The sequence below is a fragment of the Lepisosteus oculatus genome, unplaced genomic scaffold, assembly GCF_040954835.1.
Source record: "Lepisosteus oculatus isolate fLepOcu1 unplaced genomic scaffold, fLepOcu1.hap2 HAP2_SCAFFOLD_41, whole genome shotgun sequence".
Taxonomy (NCBI): Eukaryota; Metazoa; Chordata; class Actinopteri; order Semionotiformes; family Lepisosteidae; genus Lepisosteus; species Lepisosteus oculatus.
The window spans coordinates 226,412-252,656 of NW_027167945.1; positions in this window are offsets into that span (position 1 = coordinate 226,412).

Genomic DNA, 26,245 nt, shown 5'->3' on the forward strand with positions numbered 1-26,245 from the left:
TCCAAAACTGAGCCAGATGAAAAGTGTGAAGAATACCTGTTCTAATGGGTAAACTCTCTTCATTTTGTCATTTAAAGTGCAGCTAAAAGTGCAACAGCGGGCAAAATTCTATGGTTCTTGTAACCCTAACCCTAGCCAGGCATTAAAAGCATGCCGATTTAACTACCATTTAACAGCATTTTTCAGCTTCATGACAATTTGCCTAAACCAGACAGATTATTAAAGAAGATACATTTCCTAGAGGTTTTAGAAACCGTTTTGATAGTTTGAGACTGATTTTTTGGAGTTTGAGGAAAAAATTCAACTTTGATGTTTGGAGGGCTTCTGAGACACCCTGCCGGAATGCACATTTGAAACCATAGCTAGGGTTAGGTTAAGCATTCCCACAACAGGTAGAAGTTTTTTACTGTCAGTGCTGCATTCCGGGTCCCCAGTTATCTTTAGGATGAGTGATAATTTGCTCCTATCTGCACTTTTAGATTTCGGACAGTTTTGGTCACCTTTTTGTATATTGCCCTATCCAGTGATTTTATCCAAAACTGAGCCAGATGAAAAGTGTGAAGAATACCTGTTCTAATGGGTAAACTCTCTTCATTTTGTCATTTAAAGTGCAGCTAAAAGTGCAACAGCGGGTACAATTCTATGGTTCTTGTAACCCTAACCCTAGCCAGGCATTAAAAGCATGCCGATTTAACTACCATTTAACAGCATTTTTCAGCTTCATGAAAATTTGCCTGAACAAGACAGATTATTAAAGAAGATACATTTTCTAGAGGTTTTAAGAACCGTTTTGATAGTTTGAGACTGATTTTTTGGAGTTTGAGGAAAAAATTCAACTTTGATGTTTGGAGGGCTTCTGAGACACCCTGCTGGAATGCACATTTGAAACCCTAGCTAGGGTTAGGCTTAGCATTCCCACAACAGGTAGAAGTTTTTTACTGTCAGTGCTGCATTCCGGGTCCCCAGTTATCTTTAGGATGAGTGATAATTTGCTCCTATCTGCACTTTTAGTTTTCGGACAGTTTTGGTCACCTTTTTGTATATCGCCCTATGCAGTGATTTTATCCAAAACTGAGCCAGATGAAAAGTGTGAAGAATACCTGTTCTAATGGGTAAACTCTCTTCATTTTGTCATTTAAAATGCAGCTAAAAGTGCAACAGCGGGCAAAATTCTATGGTTCTTGTAACCCTAACCCTAGCCAGGCATTAAAAGAATGCCGATTTAACTACCATTTAACAGCATTTTTCAGCTTCATGAAAATTTGCCTAAACCAGACAGAATATTAAAGAAGATACATTTCCTAAAAGTTTTAAAAACCGTTTTGATAGTTTGAGACTGATTTTTTTTGGTTTGAGGAAAAAATTCATCTTTGATGTTTGGAGGGCTTCTGAGACACCCTGCTGGAATGCACATTTGAAACCCTAGCTAGGGTTAGGGTTAGCATTCCCACAACAGGTAGAAGTTTTTTACTGTCAGTGCTGCATTCCGGGTCCCCAGTTATCTTTAGGATGAGTGATAATTTTCTCCTATCTGCTCTTTTAGTTTTCGGACAGTTTTGGTCACCTTTTTCTATATTGCCCTATCCAGTGATTTTATCCAAAACTGAGCCAGATGAAAAGTGTGAAGAATACCTGTTCTAATGGGTAAACTCTCTTCATTTTGTCATTTAAAGTGCAGCTAAAAGTGCAACAGCGGGCACAATTCTATGGTTCTTGTAACCCTAACCCTAGCCAGGCATTAAAAGCATGCCGATTTAACTACCATTTAACAGCATTTTTCAGCTTCATGAAAATTTGCCTGAACAAGACAGATTATTAAAGAAGATACATTTTCTAGAGGTTTTAAGAACCGATTTGATAGTTTGAGACTGATTTTTTGGAGTTTGAGGAAAAAATTCAACTTTGATGTTTGGAGGGCTTCTGAGACATCCTGCTGGAATGCACATTTGAAACCCTAGCTAGGGTTAGGGTTAGCATTCCCACAACAGGTAGAAGTTTTTTACTGTCAGTGCTGCATTCCGGGTCCCCAGTTATCTTTTGGATGAGTGATAATTTTCTCCTATCTGCTCTTTTAGTTTTCGGACAGTTTTGGTCACCTTTTTGTATATTGCCCTATCCAGTGATTTTATCCAAAACTGAGCCAGATGAAAAGTGTGAAGAATACCTGTTCTAATGGGTAAACTCTCTTCATTTTGTCATTTAAAGTGCAGCTAAAAGTGCAACAGCGGGTACAATTCTATGGTTCTTGTAACCCTAACCCTAGCCAGGCATTAAAAGCATGCCGATTTAACTACCATTTAACAGCATTTTTCAGCTTCATGAAAATTTGCCTGAACAAGACAGATTATTAAAGAAGATACATTTTCTAGAGGTTTTAAGAACCGTTTTGATAGTTTGAGACTGATTTTTTGGAGTTTGAGGAAAAAATTCAACTTTGATGTTTGGAGGGCTTCTGAGACACCCTGCTGGAATGCACATTTGAAACCCTAGCTAGGGTTAGGCTTAGCATTCCCACAACAGGTAGAAGTTTTTTACTGTCAGTGCTGCATTCCGGGTCCCCAGTTATCTTTAGGATGAGTGATAATTTGCTCCTATCTGCACTTTTAGTTTTCGGACAGTTTTGGTCACCTTTTTGTATATCGCCCTATGCAGTGATTTTATCCAAAACTGAGCCAGATGAAAAGTGTGAAGAATACCTGTTCTAATGGGTAAACTCTCTTCATTTTGTCATTTAAAATGCAGCTAAAAGTGCAACAGCGGGCAAAATTCTATGGTTCTTGTAACCCTAACCCTAGCCAGGCATTAAAAGCATGCCGATTTAACTACCATTTAACAGCATTTTTCAGCTTCATGAAAATTTGCCTAAACCAGACAGAATATTAAAGAAGATACATTTCCTAAAAGTTTTAAAAACCGTTTTGATAGTTTGAGACTGATTTTTTTTGGTTTGAGGAAAAAATTCATCTTTGATGTTTGGAGGGCTTCTGAGACACCCTGCTGGAATGCACATTTGAAACCCTAGCTAGGGTTAGGGTTAGCATTCCCACAACAGGTAGAAGTTTTTTACTGTCAGTGCTGCATTCCGGGTCCCCAGTTATCTTTAGGATGAGTGATAATTTTCTCCTATCTGCTCTTTTAGTTTTCGGACAGTTTTGGTCACCTTTTTGTATATTGCCCTATCCAGTGATTTTATCCAAAACTGAGCCAGATGAAAAGTGTGAAGAATACCTGTTCTAATGGGTAAACTCTCTTCATTTTGTCATTTAAAGTGCAGCTAAAAGTGCAACAGCGGGCACAATTCTATGGTTCTTGTAACCCTAACCCTAGCCAGGCATTAAAAGCATGCCGATTTAACTACCATTTAACAGCATTTTTCAGCTTCATGAAAATTTGCCTGAACAAGACAGATTATTAAAGAAGATACATTTTCTAGAGGTTTTAAGAACCGATTTGATAGTTTGAGACTGATTTTTTGGAGTTTGAGGAAAAAATTCAACTTTGATGTTTGGAGGGCTTCTGAGACATCCTGCTGGAATGCACATTTGAAACCCTAGCTAGGGTTAGGGTTAGCATTCCCACAACAGGTAGAAGTTTTTTACTGTCAGTGCTGCATTCCGGGTCCCCAGTTATCTTTTGGATGAGTGATAATTTTCTCCTATCTGCTCTTTTAGTTTTCGGACAGTTTTGGTCACCTTTTTGTATATTGCCCTATCCAGTGATTTTATCCAAAACTGAGCCAGATGAAAAGTGTGAAGAATACCTGTTCTAATGGGTAAACTCTCTTCATTTTGTCATTTAAAGTGCAGCTAAAAGTGCAACAGCGGGCAAAATTCTATGGTTCTTGTAACCCTAACCCTAGCCAGGCATTAAAAGCATGCCGATTTAACTACCATTTAACAGCATTTTTCAGCTTCATGACAATTTGCCTAAACCAGACAGATTATTAAAGAAGATGCATTTCCTAGAGGTTTTAGAAACCGTTTTGATAGTTTGAGACTGATTTTTTGGAGTTTGAGGAAAAAATTCAACTTTGATGTTTGGAGGGCTTCTGAGACATCCTGCTGGAATGCACATTTGAAACCCTAGCTAGGGTTAGGGTTAGCATTCCCACAACAGGTAGAAGTTTTTTACTGTCAGTGCTGCATTCCGGGTCCCCAGTTATCTTTTGGATGAGTGATAATTTTCTCCTATCTGCTCTTTTAGTTTTCGGACAGTTTTGGTCACCTTTTTGTATATTGCCCTATCCAGTGATTTTATCCAAAACTGAGCCAGATGAAAAGTGTGAAGAATACCTGTTCTAATGGGTAAACTCTCTTCATTTTGTCATTTAAAGTGCAGCTAAAAGTGCAACAGCGGGTACAATTCTATGGTTCTTGTAACCCTAACCCTAGCCAGGCATTAAAAGCATGCCGATTTAACTACCATTTAACAGCATTTTTCAGCTTCATGAAAATTTGCCTGAACAAGACAGATTATTAAAGAAGATACATTTTCTAGAGGTTTTAAGAACCGTTTTGATAGTTTGAGACTGATTTTTTGGAGTTTGAGGAAAAAATTCAACTTTGATGTTTGGAGGGCTTCTGAGACACCCTGCTGGAATGCACATTTGAAACCCTAGCTAGGGTTAGGCTTAGCATTCCCACAACAGGTAGAAGTTTTTTACTGTCAGTGCTGCATTCCGGGTCCCCAGTTATCTTTAGGATGAGTGATAATTTGCTCCTATCTGCACTTTTAGTTTTCGGACAGTTTTGGTCACCTTTTTGTATATCGCCCTATGCAGTGATTTTATCCAAAACTGAGCCAGATGAAAAGTGTGAAGAATACCTGTTCTAATGGGTAAACTCTCTTCATTTTGTCATTTAAAATGCAGCTAAAAGTGCAACAGCGGGCAAAATTCTATGGTTCTTGTAACCCTAACCCTAGCCAGGCATTAAAAGCATGCCGATTTAACTACCATTTAACAGCATTTTTCAGCTTCATGAAAATTTGCCTAAACCAGACAGAATATTAAAGAAGATACATTTCCTAAAAGTTTTAAAAACCGTTTTGATAGTTTGAGACTGATTTTTTTTGGTTTGAGGAAAAAATTCATCTTTGATGTTTGGAGGGCTTCTGAGACACCCTGCTGGAATGCACATTTGAAACCCTAGCTAGGGTTAGGGTTAGCATTCCCACAACAGGTAGAAGTTTTTTACTGTCAGTGCTGCATTCCGGGTCCCCAGTTATCTTTAGGATGAGTGATAATTTTCTCCTATCTGCTCTTTTAGTTTTCGGACAGTTTTGGTCACCTTTTTGTATATTGCCCTATCCAGTGATTTTATCCAAAACTGAGCCAGATGAAAAGTGTGAAGAATACCTGTTCTAATGGGTAAACTCTCTTCATTTTGTCATTTAAAGTGCAGCTAAAAGTGCAACAGCGGGCACAATTCTATGGTTCTTGTAACCCTAACCCTAGCCAGGCATTAAAAGCATGCCGATTTAACTACCATTTAACAGCATTTTTCAGCTTCATGAAAATTTGCCTGAACAAGACAGATTATTAAAGAAGATACATTTTCTAGAGGTTTTAAGAACCGATTTGATAGTTTGAGACTGATTTTTTGGAGTTTGAGGAAAAAATTCAACTTTGATGTTTGGAGGGCTTCTGAGACATCCTGCTGGAATGCACATTTGAAACCCTAGCTAGGGTTAGGGTTAGCATTCCCACAACAGGTAGAAGTTTTTTACTGTCAGTGCTGCATTCCGGGTCCCCAGTTATCTTTTGGATGAGTGATAATTTTCTCCTATCTGCTCTTTTAGTTTTCGGACAGTTTTGGTCACCTTTTTGTATATTGCCCTATCCAGTGATTTTATCCAAAACTGAGCCAGATGAAAAGTGTGAAGAATACCTGTTCTAATGGGTAAACTCTCTTCATTTTGTCATTTAAAGTGCAGCTAAAAGTGCAACAGCGGGCAAAATTCTATGGTTCTTGTAACCCTAACCCTAGCCAGGCATTAAAAGCATGCCGATTTAACTACCATTTAACAGCATTTTTCAGCTTCATGACAATTTGCCTAAACCAGACAGATTATTAAAGAAGATGCATTTCCTAGAGGTTTTAGAAACCGTTTTGATAGTTTGAGACTGATTTTTTGGAGTTTGAGGAAAAAATTCAACTTTGATGTTTGGAGGGCTTCTGAGACATCCTGCTGGAATGCACATTTGAAACCCTAGCTAGGGTTAGGGTTAGCATTCCCACAACAGGTAGAAGTTTTTTACTGTCAGTGCTGCATTCCGGGTCCCCAGTTATCTTTAGGATGAGTGATAATTTTCTCCTATCTGCTCTTTTAGTTTTCGGACAGTTTTGGTCACCTTTTTGTATATTGCCCTATCCAGTGATTTTATCCAAAACTGAGCCAGATTAAAAATGTGAAGAATACCTGTTCTAATGGGTAAACTCTCTTCATTTTGTCATTTAAAGTGCAGCTAAAAGTGCAACAGCGGGCAAAATTCTATGGTTCTTGTAACCCTAACCCTAGCCAGGCATTAAAAGCATGCCGATTTAACTACCATTTAACAGCATTTTTCAGCTTCATGACAATTTGCCTAAACCAGACAGATTATTAAAGAAGATGCATTTCCTAGAGGTTTTAGAAACCGTTTTGATAGTATGAGACTGATTTTTTGGAGTTTGAGGAAAAAATTCAACTTTGATGTTTGGAGGGCTTCTGAGACACCCTGCTGGAATGCACATTTGAAACCCTAGCTAGGGTTAGGGTTAGCATTCCCACAACAGGTAGAAGTTTTTTACTGTCAGTGCTGCATTCCGGGTCCCCAGTTATCTTTAGGATGAGTGATAATTTTCTCCTATCTGCTCTTTTAGTTTTCGGACAGTTTTGGTCACCTTTTTGTATATTGCCCTATCCAGTGATTTTATCCAAAACTGAGCCAGATGAAAAGTGTGAAGAATACCTGTTCTAATGGGTAAACTCTCTTCATTTTGTCATTTAAAGTGCAGCTAAAAGTGCAACAGCGGGCAAAATTCTATGGTTCTTGTAACCCTAACCCTAGCCAGGCATTAAAAGCATGCCGATTTAACTACCATTTAACAGCATTTTTCAGCTTCATGACAATTTGCCTAAACCAGACAGATTATTAAAGAAGATGCATTTCCTAGAGGTTTTAGAAACCGTTTTGATAGTTTGAGACTGATTTTTTGGAGTTTGAGGAAAAAATTCAACTTTGATGTTTGGAGGGCTTCTGAGACACCCTGCCGGAATGCACATTTGAAACCATAGCTAGGGTTAGGTTAAGCATTCCCACAACAGGTAGAAGTTTTTTACTGTCAGTGCTGCATTCCGGGTCCCCAGTTATCTTTAGGATGAGTGATAATTTGCTCCTATCTGCACTTTTAGATTTCGGACAGTTTTGGTCACCTTTTTGTATATTGCCCAATCCAGTGATTTTATCCAAAACTGAGCCAGATGAAAAGTGTGAAGAATACCTGTTCTAATGGGTAAACTCTCTTCATTTTGTCATTTAAAGTGCAGCTAAATGTGCAACAACAGGCAAAATTCTATGGTTCTTGAAACCCTAACCCTGGCCAGACATTAAAAGCATGCCGGTTTAACTACCATTTAACAGCATTTTTCAGCTTCATGAAAATTTGCCTAAACCAGACAGATTATTAAAGAAGATACATTTTCTAGAGGTTTTAAGAACCGTTTTGATAGTTTGAGACTGATTTTTTGGAGTTTGAGGAAAAAATTCAACTTTGATGTTTGGAGGGCTTCTGAGACACCCTGCTGGAATGCACATTTGAAACCCTAGCTAGGGTTAGGCTTAGCATTCCCACAACAGGTAGAAGTTTTTTACTGTCAGTGCTGCATTCCGGGTCCCCAGTTATCTTTAGGATGAGTGATAATTTGCTCCTATCTGCACTGTTAGTTTTCGGACAGTTTTGGTCACCTTTTTGTATATCGCCCTATGCAGTGATTTTATCCAAAACTGAGCCAGATGAAAAGTGTGAAGAATACCTGTTCTAATGGGTAAACTCTCTTCATTTTGTCATTTAAAATGCAGCTAAAAGTGCAACAGTGGGCAAAATTCTATGGTTCTTGTAACCCTAACCCTAGCCAGGCATTAAAAGCATGCCGATTTAACTACCATTTAACAGCATTTTTCAGCTTCATGAAAATTTGCCTAAACCAGACAGAATATTAAAGAAGATACATTTCCTAAAAGTTTTAAAAACCGTTTTGATAGTTTGAGACTGATTTTTTTTGGTTTGAGGAAAAAATTCATCTTTGATGTTTGGAGGGCTTCTGAGACACCCTGCTGGAATGCACATTTGAAACCCTAGCTAGGGTTAGGGTTAGCATTCCCACAACAGGTAGAAGTTTTTTACTGTCAGTGCTGCAGTCCGGGCCCCCAGTTATCTTTAGGATGAGTGATAATTTTCTCCTATCTGCTCTTTTAGTTTTCGGACAGTTTTGGTCACCTTTTTGTATATTGCCCTATCCAGTGATTTTATCCAAAACTGAGCCAGATGAAAAGTGTGAAGAATACCTGTTCTAATGGGTAAACTCTCTTCATTTTGTCATTTAAAGTGCAGCTAAAAGTGCAACAGCGGGCAAAATTCTATGGTTCTTGTAACCCTAACCCTAGCCAGGCATTAAAAGCATGCCGATTTAACTACCATTTAACAGCATTTTTCAGCTTCATGACAAATTGCCTAAACCAGACAGATTATTAAAGAAGATGCATTTCCTAGAGGTTTTAGAAACCGTTTTGATAGTTTGAGACTGATTTTTTGGAGTTTGAGGAAAAAATTCAACTTTGATGTTTGGAGGGCTTCTGAGACATCCTGCTGGAATGCACATTTGAAACCCTAGCTAGGGTTAGGGTTAGCATTCCCACAACAGGTAGAAGTTTTTTACTGTCAGTGCTGCATTCCGGGTCCCCAGTTATCTTTAGGATGAGTGATAATTTTCTCCTATCTGCTCTTTTAGTTTTCGGACAGTTTTGGTCACCTTTTTGTATATTGCCCTATCCAGTGATTTTATCCAAAACTGAGCCAGATGAAAAGTGTGAAGAATACCTGTTCTAATGGGTAAACTCTCTTCATTTTGTCATTTAAAGTGCAGCTAAAAGTGCAACAGCGGGCAAAATTCTATGGTTCTTGTAACCCTAACCCTAGCCAGGCATTAAAAGCATGCCGATTTAACTACCATTTAACAGCATTTTTCAGCTTCATGACAATTTGCCTAAACCAGACAGATTATTAAAGAAGATGCATTTCCTAGAGGTTTTAGAAACCGTTTTGATAGTTTGAGACTGATTTTTTGGAGTTTGAGGAAAAAATTCAACTTTGATGTTTGGAGGGCTTCTGAGACACCCTGCTGGAATGCACATTTGAAACCCTAGCTAGGGTTAGGGTTAGCATTCCCACAACAGGTAGAAGTTTTTTACTGTCAGTGCTGCATTCCGGGTCCCCAGTTATCTTTAGGATGAGTGATAATTTTCTCCTATCTGCTCTTTTAGTTTTCGGACAGTTTTGGTCACCTTTTTGTATATTGCCCTATCCAGTGATTTTATCCAAAACTGAGCCAGATGAAAAGTGTGAAGAATACCTGTTCTAATGGGTAAACTCTCTTCATTTTGTCATTTAAAGTGCAGCTAAAAGTGCAACAGCGGGCAAAATTCTATGGTTCTTGTAACCCTAACCCTAGCCAGGCATTAAAAGCATGCCGTTTTAACTACCATTTAACAGCATTTTTCAGCTTCATGACAATTTGCCTAAACCAGACAGATTATTAAAGAAGATGCATTTCCTAGAGGTTTTAGAAACCGTTTTGATAGTTTGAGACTGATTTTTTGGAGTTTGAGGAAAAAATTCAACTTTGATGTTTGGAGGGCTTCTGAGACACCCTGCCGGAATGCACATTTGAAACCATAGCTAGGGTTAGGTTAAGCATTCCCACAACAGGTAGAAGTTTTTTACTGTCAGTGCTGCATTCCGGGTCCCCAGTTATCTTTAGGATGAGTGATAATTTGCTCCTATCTGCACTTTTAGATTTCGGACAGTTTTGGTCACCTTTTTGTATATTGCCCTATCCAGTGATTTTATCCAAAACTGAGCCAGATGAAAAGTGTGAAGAATACCTGTTCTAATGGGTAAACTCTCTTCATTTTGTCATTTAAAGTGCAGCTAAAAGTGCAACAGCGGGCACAATTCTATGGTTCTTGTAACCCTAACCCTAGCCAGGCATTGAAAGCATGCCGATTTAACTACCATTTAACAGCATTTTTCAGCTTCATGAAAATTTGCCTGAACAAGACAGATTATTAAAGAAGATACATTTTCTAGAGGTTTTAAGAACCGTTTTGATAGTTTGAGACTGATTTTTTGGAGTTTGAGGAAAAAATTCAACTTTGATGTTTGGAGGGCTTCTGAGACATCCTGCTGGAATGCACATTTGAAACCCTAGCTAGGGTTAGGGTTAGCATTCCCACAACAGGTAGAAGTTTTTTACTGTCAGTGCTGCATTCCGGGTCCCCAGTTATCTTTAGGATGAGTGATAATTTTCTCCTATCTGCTCTTTTAGTTTTCGGACAGTTTTGGTCACCTTTTTGTATATTGCCCTATCCAGTGATTTTATCCAAAACTGAGCCAGATTAAAAATGTGAAGAATACCTGTTCTAATGGGTAAACTCTCTTCATTTTGTCATTTAAAGTGCAGCTAAAAGTGCAACAGCGGGCAAAATTCTATGGTTCTTGTAACCCTAACCCTAGCCAGGCATTAAAAGCATGCCGATTTAACTACCATTTAACAGCATTTTTCAGCTTCATGACAATTTGCCTAAACCAGACAGATTATTAAAGAAGATGCATTTCCTAGAGGTTTTAGAAACCGTTTTGATAGTTTGAGACTGATTTTTTGGAGTTTGAGGAAAAAATTCAACTTTGATGTTTGGAGGGCTTCTGAGACACCCTGCCGGAATGCACATTTGAAACCATAGCTAGGGTTAGGTTAAGCATTCCCACAACAGGTAGAAGTTTTTTACTGTCAGTGCTGCATTCCGGGTCCCCAGTTATCTTTAGGATGAGTGATAATTTGCTCCTATCTGCACTTTTAGATTTCGGACAGTTTTGGTCACCTTTTTGTATATTGCCCAATCCAGTGATTTTATCCAAAACTGAGCCAGATGAAAAGTGTGAAGAATACCTGTTCTAATGGGTAAACTCTCTTCATTTTGTCATTTAAAGTGCAGCTAAATGTGCAACAACAGGCAAAATTCTATGGTTCTTGAAACCCTAACCCTGGCCAGACATTAAAAGCATGCCGGTTTAACTACCATTTAACAGCATTTTTCAGCTTCATGAAAATTTGCCTAAACCAGACAGATTATTAAAGAAGATACATTTTCTAGAGGTTTTAAGAACCGTTTTGATAGTTTGAGACTGATTTTTTGGAGTTTGAGGAAAAAATTCAACTTTGATGTTTGGAGGGCTTCTGAGACACCCTGCTGGAATGCACATTTGAAACCCTAGCTAGGGTTAGGCTTAGCATTCCCACAACAGGTAGAAGTTTTTTACTGTCAGTGCTGCATTCCGGGTCCCCAGTTATCTTTAGGATGAGTGATAATTTGCTCCTATCTGCACTGTTAGTTTTCGGACAGTTTTGGTCACCTTTTTGTATATCGCCCTATGCAGTGATTTTATCCAAAACTGAGCCAGATGAAAAGTGTGAAGAATACCTGTTCTAATGGGTAAACTCTCTTCATTTTGTCATTTAAAATGCAGCTAAAAGTGCAACAGTGGGCAAAATTCTATGGTTCTTGTAACCCTAACCCTAGCCAGGCATTAAAAGCATGCCGATTTAACTACCATTTAACAGCATTTTTCAGCTTCATGAAAATTTGCCTAAACCAGACAGAATATTAAAGAAGATACATTTCCTAAAAGTTTTAAAAACCGTTTTGATAGTTTGAGACTGATTTTTTTTGGTTTGAGGAAAAAATTCATCTTTGATGTTTGGAGGGCTTCTGAGACACCCTGCTGGAATGCACATTTGAAACCCTAGCTAGGGTTAGGGTTAGCATTCCCACAACAGGTAGAAGTTTTTTACTGTCAGTGCTGCAGTCCGGGCCCCCAGTTATCTTTAGGATGAGTGATAATTTTCTCCTATCTGCTCTTTTAGTTTTCGGACAGTTTTGGTCACCTTTTTGTATATTGCCCTATCCAGTGATTTTATCCAAAACTGAGCCAGATGAAAAGTGTGAAGAATACCTGTTCTAATGGGTAAACTCTCTTCATTTTGTCATTTAAAGTGCAGCTAAAAGTGCAACAGCGGGCAAAATTCTATGGTTCTTGTAACCCTAACCCTAGCCAGGCATTAAAAGCATGCCGATTTAACTACCATTTAACAGCATTTTTCAGCTTCATGACAAATTGCCTAAACCAGACAGATTATTAAAGAAGATGCATTTCCTAGAGGTTTTAGAAACCGTTTTGATAGTTTGAGACTGATTTTTTGGAGTTTGAGGAAAAAATTCAACTTTGATGTTTGGAGGGCTTCTGAGACATCCTGCTGGAATGCACATTTGAAACCCTAGCTAGGGTTAGGGTTAGCATTCCCACAACAGGTAGAAGTTTTTTACTGTCAGTGCTGCATTCCGGGTCCCCAGTTATCTTTAGGATGAGTGATAATTTTCTCCTATCTGCTCTTTTAGTTTTCGGACAGTTTTGGTCACCTTTTTGTATATTGCCCTATCCAGTGATTTTATCCAAAACTGAGCCAGATTAAAAGTGTGAAGAATACCTGTTCTAATGGGTAAACTCTCTTCATTTTGTCATTTAAAGTGCAGCTAAAAGTGCAACAGCGGGCAAAATTCTATGGTTCTTGTAACCCTAACCCTAGCCAGGCATTAAAAGCATGCCGATTTAACTACCATTTAACAGCATTTTTCAGCTTCATGACAATTTGCCTAAACCAGACAGATTATTAAAGAAGATGCATTTCCTAGAGGTTTTAGAAACCGTTTTGATAGTTTGAGACTGATTTTTTGGAGTTTGAGGAAAAAATTCAACTTTGATGTTTGGAGGGCTTCTGAGACACCCTGTTGGAATGCACATTTGAAACCCTAGCTAGGGTTAGGGTTAGCATTCCCACAACAGGTAGAAGTTTTTTACTGTCAGTGCTGCATTCCGGGTCCCCAGTTATCTTTAGGATGAGTGATAATTTTCTCCTATCTGCTCTTTTAGTTTTCGGACAGTTTTGGTCACCTTTTTGTATATTGCCCTATCCAGTGATTTTATCCAAAACTGAGCCAGATGAAAAGTGTGAAGAATACCTGTTCTAATGGGTAAACTCTCTTCATTTTGTCATTTAAAGTGCAGCTAAAAGTGCAACAGCGGGCAAAATTCTATGGTTCTTGTAACCCTAACCCTAGCCAGGCATTAAAAGCATGCCGTTTTAACTACCATTTAACAGCATTTTTCAGCTTCATGACAATTTGCCTAAACCAGACAGATTATTAAAGAAGATGCATTTCCTAGAGGTTTTAGAAACCGTTTTGATAGTTTGAGACTGATTTTTTGGAGTTTGAGGAAAAAATTCAACTTTGATGTTTGGAGGGCTTCTGAGACACCCTGCCGGAATGCACATTTGAAACCATAGCTAGGGTTAGGTTAAGCATTCCCACAACAGGTAGAAGTTTTTTACTGTCAGTGCTGCATTCCGGGTCCCCAGTTATCTTTAGGATGAGTGATAATTTGCTCCTATCTGCACTTTTAGATTTCGGACAGTTTTGGTCACCTTTTTGTATATTGCCCTATCCAGTGATTTTATCCAAAACTGAGCCAGATGAAAAGTGTGAAGAATACCTGTTCTAATGGGTAAACTCTCTTCATTTTGTCATTTAAAGTGCAGCTAAAAGTGCAACAGCGGGCACAATTCTATGGTTCTTGTAACCCTAACCCTAGCCAGGCATTGAAAGCATGCCGATTTAACTACCATTTAACAGCATTTTTCAGCTTCATGAAAATTTGCCTGAACAAGACAGATTATTAAAGAAGATACATTTTCTAGAGGTTTTAAGAACCGTTTTGATAGTTTGAGACTGATTTTTTGGAGTTTGAGGAAAAAATTCAACTTTGATGTTTGGAGGGCTTCTGAGACACCCTGCTGGAATGCACATTTGAAACCCTAGCTAGGGTTAGGGTTAGCATTCCCACAACAGGTAGAAGTTTTTTACTGTCAGTGCTGCAGTCCGGGCCCCCAGTTATCTTTAGGATGAGTGATAATTTTCTCCTATCTGCTCTTTTAGTTTTCGGACAGTTTTGGTCACCTTTTTGTATATTGCCCTATCCAGTGATTTTATCCAAAACTGAGCCAGATGAAAAGTGTGAAGAATACCTGTTCTAATGGGTAAACTCTCTTCATTTTGTCATTTAAAGTGCAGCTAAAAGTGCAACAGCGGGCAAAATTCTATGGTTCTTGTAACCCTAACCCTAGCCAGGCATTAAAAGCATGCCGATTTAACTACCATTTAACAGCATTTTTCAGCTTCATGACAATTTGCCTAAACCAGACAGATTATTAAAGAAGATGCATTTCCTAGAGGTTTTAGAAACCGTTTTGATAGTTTGAGACTGATTTTTTGGAGTTTGAGGATAAAATTCAACTTTGATGTTTGGAGGGCTTCTGAGACACCCTGCCGGAATGCACATTTGAAACCATAGCTAGGGTTAGGTTAAGCATTCCCACAACAGGTAGAAGTTTTTTACTGTCAGTGCTGCATTCCGGGTCCCCAGTTATCTTTAGGATGAGTGATAATTTGCTCCTATCTGCACTTTTAGATTTCGGACAGTTTTGGTCACCTTTTTGTATATTGCCCAATCCAGTGATTTTATCCAAAACTGAGCCAGATGAAAAGTGTGAAGAATACCTGTTCTAATGGGTAAACTCTCTTCATTTTGTCATTTAAAGTGCAGCTAAATGTGCAACAACAGGCAAAATTCTATGGTTCTTGAAACCCTAACCCTGGCCAGACATTAAAAGCATGCCGGTTTAACTACCATTTAACAGCATTTTTCAGCTTCATGAAAATTTGCCTAAACCAGACAGATTATTAAAGAAGATACATTTTCTAGAGGTTTTAAGAACCGTTTTGATAGTTTGAGACTGATTTTTTGGAGTTTGAGGAAAAAATTCAACTTTGATGTTTGGAGGGCTTCTGAGACACCCTGCTGGAATGCACATTTGAAACCCTAGCTAGGGTTAGGCTTAGCATTCCCACAACAGGTAGAAGTTTTTTACTGTCAGTGCTGCATTCCGGGTCCCCAGTTATCTTTAGGATGAGTGATAATTTGCTCCTATCTGCACTGTTAGTTTTCGGACAGTTTTGGTCACCTTTTTGTATATCGCCCTATGCAGTGATTTTATCCAAAACTGAGCCAGATGAAAAGTGTGAAGAATACCTGTTCTAATGGGTAAACTCTCTTCATTTTGTCATTTAAAATGCAGCTAAAAGTGCAACAGTGGGCAAAATTCTATGGTTCTTGTAACCCTAACCCTAGCCAGGCATTAAAAGCATGCCGATTTAACTACCATTTAACAGCATTTTTCAGCTTCATGAAAATTTGCCTAAACCAGACAGAATATTAAAGAAGATACATTTCCTAAAAGTTTTAAAAACCGTTTTGATAGTTTGAGACTGATTTTTTTTGGTTTGAGGAAAAAATTCATCTTTGATGTTTGGAGGGCTTCTGAGACACCCTGCTGGAATGCACATTTGAAACCCTAGCTAGGGTTAGGGTTAGCATTCCCACAACAGGTAGAAGTTTTTTACTGTCAGTGCTGCAGTCCGGGCCCCCAGTTATCTTTAGGATGAGTGATAATTTTCTCCTATCTGCTCTTTTAGTTTTCGGACAGTTTTGGTCACCTTTTTGTATATTGCCCTATCCAGTGATTTTATCCAAAACTGAGCCAGATGAAAAGTGTGAAGAATACCTGTTCTAATGGGTAAACTCTCTTCATTTTGTCATTTAAAGTGCAGCTAAAAGTGCAACAGCGGGCAAAATTCTATGGTTCTTGTAACCCTAACCCTAGCCAGGCATTAAAAGCATGCCGATTTAACTACCATTTAACAGCATTTTTCAGCTTCATGACAAATTGCCTAAACCAGACAGATTATTAAAGAAGATGCATTTCCTAGAGGTTTTAGAAACCGTTTTGATAGTTTGAGACTGATTTTTTGGAGTTTGAGGAAAAAATTCAACTTTGATGTTTGGAGGGCTTCTGAGACATCCTGCTGGAATGCACATTTGAAACCCTAGCTAGGGTTAGGGTTAGCATTCCCACAACAGGTAGAAGTTTTTTACTGTCAGTGCTGCATTCCGGGTCCCCAGTTATCTTTAGGATGAGTGATAATTTTCTCCTATCTGCTCTTTTAGTTTTCGGACAGTTTTGGTCACCTTTTTGTATATTGCCCTATCCAGTGATTTTATCCAAAACTGAGCCAGATTAAAAGTGTGAAGAATACCTGTTCTAATGGGTAAACTCTCTTCATTTTGTCATTTAAAGTGCAGCTAAAAGTGCAACAGCGGGCAAAATTCTATGGTTCTTGTAACCCTAACCCTAGCCAGGCATTAAAAGCATGCCGATTTAACTACCATTTAACAGCATTTTTCAGCTTCATGACAATTTGCCTAAACCAGACAGATTATTAAAGAAGATGCATTTCCTAGAGGTTTTAGAAACCGTTTTGATAGTTTGAGACTGATTTTTTGGAGTTTGAGGAAAAAATTCAACTTTGATGTTTGGAGGGCTTCTGAGACACCCTGTTGGAATGCACATTTGAAACCCTAGCTAGGGTTAGGGTTAGCATTCCCACAACAGGTAGAAGTTTTTTACTGTCAGTGCTGCATTCCGGGTCCCCAGTTATCTTTAGGATGAGTGATAATTTTCTCCTATCTGCTCTTTTAGTTTTCGGACAGTTTTGGTCACCTTTTTGTATATTGCCCTATCCAGTGATTTTATCCAAAACTGAGCCAGATGAAAAGTGTGAAGAATACCTGTTCTAATGGGTAAACTCTCTTCATTTTGTCATTTAAAGTGCAGCTAAAAGTGCAACAGCGGGCAAAATTCTATGGTTCTTGTAACCCTAACCCTAGCCAGGCATTAAAAGCATGCCGTTTTAACTACCATTTAACAGCATTTTTCAGCTTCATGACAATTTGCCTAAACCAGACAGATTATTAAAGAAGATGCATTTCCTAGAGGTTTTAGAAACCGTTTTGATAGTTTGAGACTGATTTTTTGGAGTTTGAGGAAAAAATTCAACTTTGATGTTTGGAGGGCTTCTGAGACACCCTGCCGGAATGCACATTTGAAACCATAGCTAGGGTTAGGTTAAGCATTCCCACAACAGGTAGAAGTTTTTTACTGTCAGTGCTGCATTCCGGGTCCCCAGTTATCTTTAGGATGAGTGATAATTTGCTCCTATCTGCACTTTTAGATTTCGGACAGTTTTGGTCACCTTTTTGTATATTGCCCTATCCAGTGATTTTATCCAAAACTGAGCCAGATGAAAAGTGTGAAGAATACCTGTTCTAATGGGTAAACTCTCTTCATTTTGTCATTTAAAGTGCAGCTAAAAGTGCAACAGCGGGCACAATTCTATGGTTCTTGTAACCCTAACCCTAGCCAGGCATTGAAAGCATGCCGATTTAACTACCATTTAACAGCATTTTTCAGCTTCATGAAAATTTGCCTGAACAAGACAGATTATTAAAGAAGATACATTTTCTAGAGGTTTTAAGAACCGTTTTGATAGTTTGAGACTGATTTTTTGGAGTTTGAGGAAAAAATTCAACTTTGATGTTTGGAGGGCTTCTGAGACACCCTGCTGGAATGCACATTTGAAACCCTAGCTAGGGTTAGGGTTAGCATTCCCACAACAGGTAGAAGTTTTTTACTGTCAGTGCTGCAGTCCGGGCCCCCAGTTATCTTTAGGATGAGTGATAATTTTCTCCTATCTGCTCTTTTAGTTTTCGGACAGTTTTGGTCACCTTTTTGTATATTGCCCTATCCAGTGATTTTATCCAAAACTGAGCCAGATGAAAAGTGTGAAGAATACCTGTTCTAATGGGTAAACTCTCTTCATTTTGTCATTTAAAGTGCAGCTAAAAGTGCAACAGCGGGCAAAATTCTATGGTTCTTGTAACCCTAACCCTAGCCAGGCATTAAAAGCATGCCGATTTAACTACCATTTAACAGCATTTTTCAGCTTCATGACAATTTGCCTAAACCAGAGAGAATATTAAAGAAGGTACATTTCCTAAAGGTTTTAAAAACCGTTTTGATAGTTTGAGACTGATTTTTTTTGGTTTGAGGAAAAAATTCATCTTTGATGTTTGGAGGGCTTATGAGACACCCTGCCGGAACGTACATTTGAAACCCTAGCTAGGGTTAGGGTTAGCATTCCCACAACAGGTAGAAGTTTTTTACTGTCAGTGCTGCAGTCCGGGCCCCCAGTTATCTTTAGGATGAGTGATAATTTGCTCCTATGTGCACTTTTACTTTTCGGACAGTTTTGGTCACCTTTTTGAATATTGCCCTATCCAGTGATTTTATGCAAAACTGAGCCAGATGAAAAGTGTGAAGAATACCTGTTCTAATGGGTAAACTCTCTTCATTTTGTCATTTAAAGTGCAGCTAAATTGCAACAGCGGGCAAAATTCTATGGTTCTTGTAACCCTAACCCTAGCCAGGCATTAAAAGCATGCCGATTTAACTACCATTTAACAGCATTTTTCAGCTTCATGACAATTTGCCTAAACCAGACAGATTATTAAAGAAGATGCATTTCCTAGAGGTTTTAGAAACCGTTTTGATAGTTTGAGACAGATTTTTTGGAGTTTGAGGAAAAAATTCAACTTTGATGTTTGGAGGGCTTCTGAGACACCCTGCTGGAATGCACATTTGAAACCCTAGCTAGGGTTAGGGTTAGCATTCCCACAACAGGTAGAAGTTTTTTACTGTCAGTGCTGCATTCCGGGTCCCCAGTTATCTTTAGGATGAGTGATAATTTTCTCCTATCTGCTCTTTTAGTTTTCGGACAGTTTTGGTCACCTTTTTGTATATTGCCCTATCCAGTGATTTTATCCAAAACTGAGCCAGATGAAAAGTGTGAAGAATACCTGTTCTAATGGGTAAACTCTCTTCATTTTGTCATTTAAAGTGCAGCTAAAAGTGCAACAGCGGGCAAAATTCTATGGTTCTTGTAACCCTAACCCTAGCCAGGCATTAAAAGCATGCCGAATTAACTACCATTTAACAGCATTTCTCAGCTTCATGAAAATTTGCCTAAACCAGACAGAATATTAAAGAAGATACATTTCCTAAAGGTTTTAAAAACCGTTTTGATAGTTTGAGACTGATTTTTCTTGGTTTGAGGAAAAAATTCAACTTTGATGTTTGGAGGGCTTCTGAGATAACCTGCTGGAATGCACATTTGAAACCCTAGCTAGGGTTAGTGTTAGCATTCCCACAACAGGTAGAAGTTTTTTACTGTCAGTGCTGCATTCCGGGTCCCCAGTTATCTTTAGGATGAGTGATAATTATCTCCTATCTGTTCTTTTAGTTTTCGGACAGTTTTGGTCACCTTTTTGTATATTGCCCTATCCAGTGATTTTATCCAAAACTGAGCCAGATGAAAAGTGTGAAGAATACCTGTTCTAATGGGTAAACTCTCTTCATTTTGTCATTTAAAGTGCAGCTAAATTGCAACAGCGGGCAAAATTCTATGGTTCTTGTAACCCTAACCCTAGCCAGGCATTAAAAGCATGCCGATTTAACTACCATTTAACAGCATTTTTCAGCTTCATGACAATTTGCCTAAACCAGACAGATTATTAAAGAAGATGCATTTCCTAGAGGTTTTAGAAACCGTTTTGATAGTTTGAGACAGATTTTTTAGAGTTTGAGGAAAAAATTCAACTTTGATGTTTGGAGGGCTTCTGAGACACCCTGCTGGAATGCACATTTGAAACCCTAGCTAGGGTTAGGGTTAGCATTCCCACAACAGGTAGAAGTTTTTTACTGTCAGTGCTGCATTCCGGGTCCCCAGTTATCTTTAGGATGAGTGATAATTTTCTCCTATCTGCTCTTTTAGTTTTCGGACAGTTTTGGTCACCTTTTTGTATATTGCCCTATCCAGTGATTTTATCCAAAACTGAGCCAGATGAAAAGTGTGAAGAATACCTGTTCTAATGGGTAAACTCTCTTCATTTTGTCATTTAAAGTGCAGCTAAAAGTGCAACAGCGGGCACAATTCTATGGTTCTTGTAACCCTAACCTTAGCCAGGCATTAAAAGCATGCCGATTTAACTACCATTTAACAGCATTTTTCAGCTTCATGAAAATTTGCCTGAACAAGACAGATTATTAAAGAAGATACATTTCCTAGAGGTTTTAAAAACCGTTTTGATAGTTTGAGACTGATTTTTCTTGGTTTGAGGAAAAAAATCATCTTACATGTTTGGAGGGCTTATGAGACAACCTGCCGGAACGTACATTTGAAACCCTAGCTAGGGTTAGGGTTAGCATTCCCACAACAGGTAGAAGTTTTTTACTGTCAGTGCTGCAGTCCGGGCCCCCAGTTATCTTTAGGATGAGTGATAATTTGCTCCTATCTGCACTTTTAGATTTCGGACAGTTTTGGTCACCTTTTTGTATATTGCCCTATCCAGTGATTTTATCCAAAACTGAGCCAGATGAAAAGTGTGAAGAATACCTGTTCTACTGGGTAAACTCTCTACATTTTGTCATTTAAAGTGCAGCTAAAAGTGCAACAGCGGGCAAAATTCTATGGTTCTTGTAACCCTAACCCTAGCCAGGCATTAAAAGCATGCCGATTTAACTACCATTTAACAGCATTTTTCAGCTTCATGACAATTTGCCTAAACCAGACAGATTATTAAAGAAGATACTATTTCTAGAGGTTTTAAAAACCGTTTTGATAGTTTGAGACTGATTTTTCTTGGTTTGAGGAAAAAAATCATCTTAGATGTTTGGAGGGCTTATGAGACAACCTGCCGGAACGTACATTTGAAACCCCAGCTAGGGTTAGGGTTAGCATTCCCACAACAGGTAGAAGTTTTTTACTGTCAGTGCTGCAGTCCGGGCCCCCGGTTATCTTTAGGATGAGTGATAATTTGCTCCTATCTGCACTTTTAGTTTTCGGACAGTTTTGGTCACCTTTTTGTATATTGCCCTATGCAGTGATTTTATCCAAAACTGAGCCAGATGAAAAGTGTGAAGAATAACTGTTCTAATGGGTAAACTCTCTTCATTTTGTCATTTAAAGTGCAGCTAAAAGTGCAACAGCGGGCAAAATTCTATGGTTCTTGTAACCCTAACCCTAGCCAGGCATTAAAAGCATGCCGATTTAACTACCATTTAACAGCATTTTTCAGCTTCATGACAATTTGCCTAAACCAGACAGATTATTAAAGAAGATGCATTTCCTAGAGGTTTTAGAAACCGTTTTGATAGTTTGAGACTGATTTTTTTTGGTTTGCGGAAAAAATTCAACTTTGATGTTTGGAGGGCTTCTGAGACACCCTGCTGGAATGCACATTTGAAACCGTAGCTAGGGTTAGGGTTAGCATTCCCACAACAGGTAGAAGTTTTTTACTGTCAGTGCTGCATTCCGGGTCCCCAGTTATCTTTAGGATGAGTGATAATTTTCTCCTATCTGCACTTTTAGTTTTCGGACAGTTTTGGTCACCTTTTTGTATATTGCCCTATCCAGTGATTTTATCCAAAACTGAGCCAGATGAAAAGTGTGAAGAATACCTGTTCTAATGGGTAAACTCTCTTCATTTTGTCATTTAAAGTGCTGCTAAAAGTGCAACAGAGGGCAAAATTCTATGGTTCTAGTAACCCTAACCCTAGCCAGGCATTAAAAGCTTACCGATTTAACTATCATTTAATAGCATTTTTCTGCTTCATGAAAATTTGCCTGAACAAGACAGATTATTGAAGAAGATACATTTCCTAGAGGTTTTAAAAACCGTTTTGATAGTTTGAGACTGATTTTTCTTGGTTTGAGGAAAAAAATCATCTTAGATGTTTGGAGGGCTTATGAGACAACCTGCCGGAACGTACATTTGAAACCCTAGCTAGGGTTAGGGTTAGCATTCCCACAACAGGTAGAAGTTTTTTACTGTCAGTGCTGCAGTCCGGGCCCCCAGTTATCTTTAGGATGAGTGATAATTTGCTCCTATCTGCACTTTTAGTTTTCGGACAGTTTTGGTCACCTTTTTGTATATTGCCCTATGCAGTGATTTTATCCAAAACTGAGCCAGATGAAAAGTGTGAAGAATAACTGTTCTAATGGGTAAACTCTCTTCATTTTGTCATTTAAAGTGCAGCTAAAAGTGCAACAGCGGGCAAAATTCTATGGTTCTTGTAACCCTAACCCTAGCCAGGCATTAAAAGCATGCCGATTTAACTACCATTTAACAGCATTTTTCAGCTTCATGACAATTTGCCTAAACCAGACAGATTATTAAAGAAGATGCATTTCCTAGAGGTTTTAGAAACCGTTTTGATAGTTTGAGACTGATTTTTTGGAGTTTGAGGAAAAAATTCAACTTTGATGTTTGGTGGGCTTCTGAGACACCCTGCTGGAATGCACATTTGAAACCCTAGCTAGGGTTAGGGTTAGCATTCCCACAACAGGTAGAAGTTTTTTACTGTCAGTGCTGCATTCCGGGTCCCCAGTTATCTTTAGGATGAGTGATAATTTTCTCCTATCTGCTCTTTTAGTTTTCGGACAGTTTTGGTCACCTTTTAATATATATTGCCCTATCCAGTGATTTTATCCAAAACTGAGCCAGATGAAAAGTGTGAAGAATACCTGTTCTAATGGGTAAACTCTCTTCATTTTGTCATTTAAAGTGCAGCTAAAATTGAAACAGGGGGCAAAATTCTATGGTTCTTGTAACCCTAACCCTAGCCAGGCATTAAAAGCATGCCGATTTAACTACCATTTAACAGCATTTTTCAGCTTCATGACAATTTGCCTAAACCAGACAGATTATTAAAGAAGATACTTTTTCTAGAGATTTTAAAAACCGTTTTGATAGTTTGAGACTGATTTTTTGGAGTTTGAGGAAAAAATTCAACTTTGATGTTTGGAGGGCTTCTGAGACACCCTGCTGGAATGCACATTTGAAACCCTAGCTAGGGTTAGGGTTAGCATTCCCACAACAGGTAGAAGTTTTTTACTGTCAGTGCTGCATTCCGGGTCCCCAGTTATCTTTAGGATGAGTGATAATTTGCTCCTATCTGCACTTTTAGTTTTCGGACATTTTGGTCACCTTTTTGTATATTGCCCTATGCAGTGATTTTATCCAAAACTGAGCCAGATGAAAAGTGTGAAGAATACCTGTTCTAATGGGTAAACTCTCTTCATTTTGTCATTTAAAATGCAGCTAAAAGTGCAACAGCGGGCAAAATTCTATGGTTCTTGTAACCCTAGCCCTAGCCAGGCATTAAAAGCATGCCGATTTAACTACCATTTAACTGCATTTTTCAGCTTCATGAAAATTTGCCTAAACCAGACAGAATATTAAAGAAGATACATTTCCTAAAGGTTTTAAAAACCGTTTTGATAGTTTGAGACTGATTTTTTTTGGTTTGAGGAAAAAATTCATCTTAGATGTTTGGAGGGCTTATGAGACACCCTGCCGGAACGTACATTTGAAACCCTAGCTAGGGTTAGGGTTAGCATTCCCACAACAGGTAGAAGTTTTTTACTGTCAGTGCTGCAGTCCGGGCCCCCAGTTATCTTTAGGATGAGTGATAATTTGCTCCTATCTGCACTTTTAGTTTTCGGACAGTTTTGGTCACCTTTTTGTATATTGCCCTATGCAGTGATTTTATCCAAAACTGAGCCAGATGAAAAGTGTGAAGAATACCAATTCTAATGGGTAAACTCTCTTCATTTTGTCATTTAAAGTGCAGCTCAAAGTGCAACAGCGGGCAAAATTCTATGGTTCTTGTAACCCTAACCCTAGCCAGGCATTAAAAGCATGCCGATTTAACTACCATTTAACAGCATTTTTCAGCTTCATGACGATTTGCCTAAACCAGACAGATTATTAAAGAAGATACTTTTTCTAGAGGTTTTAAAAACCGTTTTGATAGTTTGAGACTGATTTTTTGGAGTTTGAGGAAAAAATTCAACTTTGGTGTTTGGAGGGCTTCTGAGACACCCTACTGGAATGCACATTTGAAACCCTAGCTAGGGTTAGCATTCCCACAACAGGTAGAAGTTTTTTACTGTCAGTGCTGCATTCCGGGCCCGCAGTTATCTTTAGGATGAGTGATAATTTTCTCCTATCTGCACTTTTAGTTTTCGGACAGTTTTGGTCACTTTTTTGTATATTGCTCTATCCAGTGATTTTATCCAAAACTGAGCCAGATGAAAAGTGTGAAGAATACCTGTTCTAATGGGTAAACTCTCTTCATTTTGTCATTTAAAGTGCAGCTAAAAGTGCAACAGCGGGCAAAATTCTACGGTTCTTGTAACCCTAACCCTAGCCAGGCATTAAAAGCATGCCGATTTAACTACCATTTAACAGCATTTTTCAGCATCATGAAAATTTGCCTAAACCAGACAGAATATTAAAGAAGATACATTTCATAAAAGTTTTAAAAACTGTTTTGATAGTTTGAGACTGATTTTTTTTGGTTTGAGGAAAAAATTCATCTTTGATGTTTGGAGGGCTTCTGAGACACCCTGCTGGAATGCACATTTGAAACCCTAGCTAGGGTTAGGGTTAGCATTCCCACAACAGGTAGAAGTTTTTTACTGTCAGTGCTGCAGTCCGGGCCCCCAGTTATCTTTAGGATGAGTGATAATTTTCTCCTATCTGCTCTTTTAGTTTTCGGACAGTTTTGGTCACCTTTTTGTATATTGCCCTATCCAGTGATTTTATCCAAAACTGAGCCAGATGAAAAGTGTGAAGAATACCTGTTATAATGGGTAAACTCTCTTCATTTTGTCATTTAAAGTGCAGCTAAAAGTGCAACAGCGGGCAAAATTCTATGGTTCTTGTAACCCTAACCCTAGCCAGGCATTAAAAGCATGCCGATTTAACTACCATTTAACAGCATTTTTCAGCTTCATGACAATTTGCCTAAACCAGAGAGAATATTAAAGAAGATACATTTCCTAAAGGTTTTAAAAACCGTTTTGATAGTTTGAGACTGATTTTGTTTGGTTTGAGGAAAAAATTCATCTTTGATGTTTGGAGGGCTTATGAGACACCCTGCCGGAATGTACATTTGAAACCCTAGCTAGGGTTAGGGTTAGCATTCCCACAACAGGTAGAAGTTTTTTACTGTCAGTGCTGCATTCCGGGTCCCCAGTTATCTTTAGGATGAGTGATAATTTGCTCCTATGTGCACTTTTAGTTTTCGGACAGTTTTGGTCACCTTTTTGTATATTGCCCAATCCAGTGATTTTATCCAAAACTGAGCCAGATGAAAAGTGTGAAGAATACCTGTTCTAATGGGTAAACTCTCTTCATTTTGTCATTTAAAGTGCAGCTAAAAGTGCAACAGCGGGCACAATTCTATGGTTCTTGTAACCCTAACCCTAGCCAGGCATTAAAAGCATGCCGATTTAACTACCATTTAACAGCATTTTTCAGCTTCATGAAAATTTACCTGAACAAGACAGATTATTAAAGAAGATACATTTCCTAGAGGTTTTAAAAACCGTTTTGATAGTTTGAGACTGATTTTTCTTGGTTTGAGGAAAAAAATCATCTTAGATGTTTGGAGGGCTTCTGAGACAACCTGCCGGAACGTACATTTGAAACCCTAGCTAGGGTTAGGGTTAGCATTCCCACAACAGGTAGAAGTTTTTTACTGTCAGTGCTGCAGTCCGGGCCCCCAGTTATCTTTAGGATGAGTGATAATTTGCTCCTATCTGCACTTTTAGTTTTCGGACAGTTTTGGTCACCTTTTTGTATATTGCCCTATGCAGTGATTTTATCCAAAACTGAGCCAGATGAAAAGTGTGAAGAATAACTGTTCTAATGGGTAAACTCTCTTCATTTTGTCATTTAAAGTGCAGCTAAAAGTGCAACAGCGGGCAAAATTCTATGGTTCTTGTAACCCTAACCCTAGCCAGGCATTAAAAGCATGCCGATTTAACTACCATTTAACAGCATTTTTC